Genomic DNA, 6,733 nt, shown 5'->3' with positions numbered 1-6,733 from the left:
ATAAAATCAGATTTGGAAGTAAAAAAAAAAATAGAAAATGACCAGGATAATCTTATCTGCACATAGAAATATTGACGACTGGGGCTGTAGAGATGGTGCAGTGGTTAAGAGCACTGACTGCTAGGGTTCAGTTCCCAGTACCCACATGGTAGCTAACAACCCTCTGTAACTTTAGTTCCAGAGGATCTGGTAGCCTCTTCTGGTCTCCATGGGCATTGCAGGCACAGGTGCACTTACATGCAAGCAAAACACTCATATACATAAACTAAAACTAAATAAATCTAAAAAAACAGTTTTGAATAATACATGGATGAGTAGGATTTATCTTGCAAATACAAGTATATAGGCCATTGTTTATAACTACAAACAACATATACTGGTCCATATTCATTTAAACAGGAACACACACATACTGAAATAATATTTAGTAGCTTACCAAATTGTCAGGAAACCCAGTGACTAGGTCCATAAAACAGGCAAATCAAGAGAAGCCACATAAGCACAAAGAGTGAAAACATTCAGCCACAGGGCCAGCTGTTGAGGATTCCATCAGCAGCACAGAGAGTGCTTGCTGTCCTGGTTTTCTGGCTCCCAAGCTCAAACCAAAAACCCCTAACAAGGGGATTTGATTAGTCAAACCTGGTCTCCTATTTGTCAGCGTGGCAGAGTAGCTGGGAAAATGAAGGCCTAGTATTTTTAGGTCTGTAATTAGAGACAAGGTGTCTTTCAACAACACAGGTAAGTGGAGGAGACCTCATCAGATGGGGAAGGGACTCAAGTGTCAGGTAGCCTAAAATATGGCCACAGTCCACAATTGTGATAAAGTTTCTACAGTAGAAAAATCTATCAGTGGAATCTGCCATATTAACAGGTCATGGAATCCTCTCTACAGTTGTAAAAAACTCATTTCTTTTGATTTAGAAAAAAATTAACTCTTGGTTTTTAAAAATTTGCACATTGGACTAGGGCTTTAAGATGGTAGATAAGGGAAATCATAAAAACATCCCCAGTAATGTCGGGGAAAGCAACAGCCACTCCCCCCAGCACTTTTCAATGCTGCGCTCAAGTCTTTGTACAGAAGGAAGGATGTGGCTGAAGAGATGGCTCAGCAGTTCAGAGCTTTTGCTGGTCTTGTAGAGGACCTAGGTTTGGTTCCCAGCACCCACATGACGGTTAACAACCGTCTCTAACTCCAGTTCTACATGTGGTTCAGTCATACGCAAAAAGTACTACAAATAATAAAAGGGGTTTTAGAAAGAAGGAAGATACTGTCAGGGAAAGCCCACAAAGTTGTTATTTATAAGTGGCATTATCTTATACGTCCACAGAATATCAAGAAAGGACCACATGCACTTGGCTACCCCAGGAAGCTTTAAAACAATACAAAAATAGAAGTTTTATAAGTATTTTTGCTGATCGCATTCAACAGAATCAGAACAAAAATAATTTTAAAATTAATAAGTCCTCATTGGAAATTGAAAGTCCTTGATGGAAGATAAAATCAAAGTGAAATATCAAACAGCACATGAAGTGTCAGGAAACAAATCCCTTCCTAATAAAGCCTGGGGCCTGGCAGGAATTTCACAGCCTCAAACGTTTTCATTGTGATGAAAGAAAGACCCGAAACTCAACATTCATCCTTAGTGAACAAACAACAGCAAAATGAACAAGACTGAGGAGATAATAGTAATTTTGAGTTAACGAAATTAAAACCAAACAACAGAAACTACAGGAAAGAAAATAAGCTCAAAAGCTGATTGTCTGAAAAGATCAATAAAATGTATGACTCTTATGAACCAGATTAAAGTCAAAAGAGAGAGGGTAAAAATACAAAAGACAGGAAATGAAAGCTAAGATCTAGCTGCAAATGTGGTAAAATTAAAATGATATTAAAAGACTATTTGAGGAAAATTTATGGCAAGCTGAGTTTGAAAATATTGAAGAAGTGGATGAATTTTTAGCAAATGCACAGCACCAAAATTAATCCAATGAAAAATAGAAAATACAAATCACTACAGAAGATTAGATTGTTATGTATTAAAAATCTTGCCCTAGAGCCAAATGGTTTCATAGCTAAGTTTTATGTAGCCTTTACAGTGGAGATAATTCTAAAGTTTCATCATTTTGGTTTTTTTCTCCCAGTGCTGGGAATCAAATCCAGGACCTTGTGTATGCCAGGCAGGTGCCCTACCATCGAGCTTTATCCCTAGCATTCCAAAACTCTGTAAGTATTCCACCTCATGGAAAAAGGAAGCTTTCCATTTTACCAAACCAACTTAATCTTAGCACCAAAGGAGACTTCCCAAAGACAGACAGACTAGGGTCTTTCACAAAGTCTTTCTGTAAAGAACCTAATGGCTAAACATTTTAAGTTTGCAAGTCATATGGCCCTTGTTCCAGCTATTCAACTAAATGAATGAATGCAGTAATATCCCTGTCCTATCTTTATTTATGAACATTGAAATTTGAATTTTATATAAATATCATTTAAAAAAAAAAACAAAAGTAAAAATCACTCTCTGGTCATGAGGCATAGGCTAGATTTGGCCCTTGGGCAGTAGTTCAGTGCCTTAATAGCCCAGCCTCATTAACAACCTCACTCACAGATACATAGATGTGAAATAAGGCACTACCAAGTATAATCCAGTTATGGGTCCAAAAAGCGAGACAGTAAGAGTAAAAATGAGGACCTGGGTGTGGTGGCAATACACCTATAATTCCTGCACTTGGGAAACTGAGGCAGGAGGATAGTTGCCAGTTCAAGCTGCCCTACATAGTGAGTTCTAGGCCATCTTGGATTACAGAATGAGACCCTGTCTCAAAAACCCCAAAATAGGGGCTGGAGAGAGGGCTCAGTGTTAAGGGTGCTTGCTGTTCTCCCAGGGAACCTGAGTTTGGTTCCCAGCACCCACATGGGGTGGCTCACAACTGCCTGGAACTCTATCTCCAGGGGATCCCATGATCTCTTCTGGCCTCTTCAGGTACCCACACACAGGTGGGAGGGAGGGACGGAAGGAGAGAACGTAAATGATAATAAAAGCAAATAAGGCTTAGTCTAGGAATAGCTCAATCTTTAACACACATATCTTCTGTACTGATTGGTGTTAGGTAGCATTTTCCTCCCAGATAAAAACCTTCTGTCTAGGAGAGAAACTCATTAGACACAGGGTGTTCTAAGTGGAGGGAAGCTCATTAAGCTCAGAAAGTAAACAACTCAAAGGCTTCAGGAAGCTTCTGAAACTGACCAGCTACACTAAGCCCCTCCCTCCCCCAAGTATATATAAGCAGGAAAGACTAGGAGGGACTCTCAGATAAGCCAAGCTGCCAAAAAGATTCTTAGACAAGCTGAGCAGCCTAGAAGAGGCTCAGACTAGCCAAGCTGCCTGGAAGAGGCAGAGAGAGACCAGCTGAGCTGCTTGGAAGAAGCTCAGGCCAGCTGAGCTGCCTGGAAGAGACACTCTCCAACCTGTCAAGCTGCCTGCAAGTTGTGCAGTGAGCTCTGGGTTTCCGGTGTTCATGAGCCATCACCCATGTGCTGAGGTGGGCTATTGGTGATACAACTGTCTTTGAGCCATTTCTGATCCTGTAAGTAACCCCAATAAAACTCATTGGTTCACCAAGTTGAACTTTGTTGGTACCTGTATTTGGTCTGTCAGCAGTTCCCTGTCCAGGGTGAACAAACATTTGTTCCTAGCTCTCCAGGAATAGTGTCACGCAACAATTGGACTGTCCAAGTTTTCTACTTTTTCTTGGATTGATTTTGGTACTAGGAAATCATCTACTTCCTCAATATTTTCAAACTTGGCTTGCTACAAATTTGCCTTCAGTAGGCTTTTTTGAAATCTTTTTTTCTAATTGTTTTAGACAGTTGTACACATGTACACAGTGCATTTTGACCACTTATTCCCACCTTCTCCCATTTCTCTATCCCCCCAAATCTCTCTCATGTTCATGTCTATTCATTTTATTATGTGACTCGCTGGATTTAACCAGAGCTGACTGTCTGTGGATTTGGAGCAATCCACCAGAGCCTGGTGGGCTCAGCAGTGGATACACAACTGGAGATAACGGTTCCCCCATCCCAGAATCTATCTCTAGCCAACAGTTAAGTGGTGAAGGGTAGGGCCCTCTGAGACCCTCCCCTTCCATGATTGATTGCTGACAGGGCTAGTCTTGTGTGGTCTCAGTACAGATAACCAGAGTTGAGAGTTCATGGTTGCAATGGTTGTATTGAGTATGGTGGATGGGGTTTTGCAACCCTTCACCCCTCTCTAGCTCTTACATACTTCCCACCTCCTCTTCCACAATGTTCCCTAAGCCTCAGAGGGAGACGTGTGAATGTTTTATTTAGGGCTGTTAATGCTAAGCATCTTGGACATCCATGAGTCTTTGCATTCACTGTTATTCATTGTGAGGAGAGGCTTCCCTGATTAAGGCTGAGAGCAACTTTTGTCTATGGATGTAAGTGTAGAAATTTAGAAGGCAGAGCGAGCCTCTAGCCGTCAGGGAAGGAACAGGCTGTCTGGAGCACGAGTTTCTGAAGCGGGCCAAGGCCGAGCCAAGGCGGTGGTGGCAGGTCCCTCCATGTGCTTTCGGTAGCGCCATGGACCTGGAGGAGCTGGGGATTCGGGAGGAATGTGGCATGTTCGGGTGCTTCACTTCTGGAGAATGGCCCACGCAGCTAGATGTGCTGCATGTGATCACTCTGGGACTCTTGGGGCTGCAGCACCGGGGTCAGGAGAGTGCTGATATTGTGACCAGTGATGGGAACTCTGTGCCCACATTCAAAGTTCATAATGGAATGGGTCTTGTAAATCATGTTTTTACTGAAGACAATTTGAAGAAATTATATGTTTCAAATCTTGGAATTAGATATATGAGGTATGCCAGTACAGGAAAGTGTGAATTAGAAAACTGCCAACCATTTGTTGTTGAAATGCTTTGTGGGAAGATAGCTGTGGCACATAATGGTGAACTGGTAAATGCAGCTCGATTAAGGAAAAAGCTTCTGCGGCATGCCCTTGGTCTTTCCACAAGCTCTGATAGTGAGATGATTTCCCTAGTAAGCCTATATCTACAGGATAATACCTAAAGACCCACCAAACTCACGCCTTCCACATAGTAAACCCAGTTGCTAGCATATACTCCTCCTCAGGAACAAGATTACACTCCAGACTGGGTAGCAAGGGACGTTATTTAGGTAGTACGGGATCCTTATGGAAATCGTCCTCTATGCATTGTTCGCCCTATTCCAGTGTCTGATATAAATGACAAAGAGAAAAAAACCTTCAGAAACTGAAGGCTGGGTGGTATCATCAGAATCGTGTAGCTTTTTATCTATTGGTGCAAGATACTTCTGTGAAGTGGAGACTGGGGAAATTGTGGAAATATCAAAACACAGTGTTCGAACTCTTGATAACAAGACCTGAAGGAAACCCAGTGGCTTTTTGTATCTTTGAATATATTTTGCAAGACCAGATAGTATATTTGAAAACCAAATGGTTTATAAAGATGCAGCTGTGGTCAGCAGCTGGCTGTTGAAGCACCTGTGGATGCAGACTTGGTTAGCACAGCTCTAGAATCAGCTACACCTGCTGCTCTTGGTATGCAGCAAAGTGTAAACTTCCATATGTGGAGGTGCTGTGTAAAAACTGGTATGTCGCAAGAATCTTCATTCAGCCAAACATGAGGTTAAGACAACTTGGTTTTGAAAAAAATTTGGAGTGTTGTCTGACAACTTTAAAGGAAAAAGAATTGTTCTTATAGATGATTCAGTTGTGAGAGGCAATACTATCTCACCCATGATAAAATTGCTCAAAGAATCTGGTGCAAAGAGGTGCACATTCCAGTAGCTTCACCACCAACAAAATATCCATGCTTCATGGAAATAAACATTCCCACAAAAGAAGAGCTGATAGCCAATAAACCAGAGTTTGAACGTCTCGCAGAATACCGTGGAGCAAATAGTGTTGTGTATCTGTCAGTAGAAAGACTGGTTTCATCTGTACAACAAGGGATAAAATTTAAGAAACAGAAAGTGAAAAAGCATGATACTACAATTCAAGAAAATGCAAATGGTCTGGAATGCTTTGAAAAGACTGGACATTGTACAGCTTGTCTCACTGGACAGTACCCTGTGGAACTAGAATGGTAGCTGGTGGAACAGGTGTGCTTCAAGAGGGAAAGTTAATCAAGAAGTGGTTACATATTGTCTGTTTTTTCAATTGGTACAAAATAAAGTATAATACCACATTTTAAAAAAAGTTTAGAAGGCAGTTTGAGGCTATGTCAATTTAATTAAACAATAGTAATAAGTCTACCTGGGCCTGACTTCCCCAGGCCTAGATTATTATCTGAGCTTACAGTGCAAGGCCTGGATCTCCCCAGTCCATGGAGCAGACCTCAAATCCAATCAGAGGGCAATTGGTACCCTCCCAACAGTCAAGCTGCTATTTTAAAAGAAGATGTTCTGATTCATAGGGTTCATAGTTGGGTAAGATGATGATACCTTTTCTCCCCCCACTACCCACATGGCTTTGAATGCTAACTAGCAGGGAAGAAATTTCCAGCTGGTTCCAGCTTGCTTTCTACATATCTTATATCTGAGGTATATGATATTTTCTGTAATATGATCTTATCTTGTAGTTGAGATGAGCAACCAAGAGGATTGACAAGAGGGATCTCTAGGGCCTCCCTGACCAATTCCTGCATAGAGATCTCAGACCTATGACTG

General features: G+C 41.5%; 1 pseudogene; it reads left to right on the top strand.

Moving 5' to 3' along the window:
* The first annotated feature begins 4,603 nt into the window (after positions 1-4,603).
* LOC103747336 lies at positions 4,604-6,154 on the top strand (annotated as a pseudogene).
* The last annotated feature ends 579 nt before the right edge of the window (positions 6,155-6,733 follow it).

This window comes from Nannospalax galili, unplaced genomic scaffold (genome assembly GCF_000622305.1).
Source record: "Nannospalax galili isolate Female #2095 unplaced genomic scaffold, S.galili_v1.0 scaffold851, whole genome shotgun sequence".
NCBI classification, from domain to species: Eukaryota; Metazoa; Chordata; class Mammalia; order Rodentia; family Spalacidae; genus Nannospalax; species Nannospalax galili.
The sequence above is the reverse complement of the archived record's forward strand: the minus strand, read 5'-3'. Positions and strand labels throughout refer to the sequence as shown.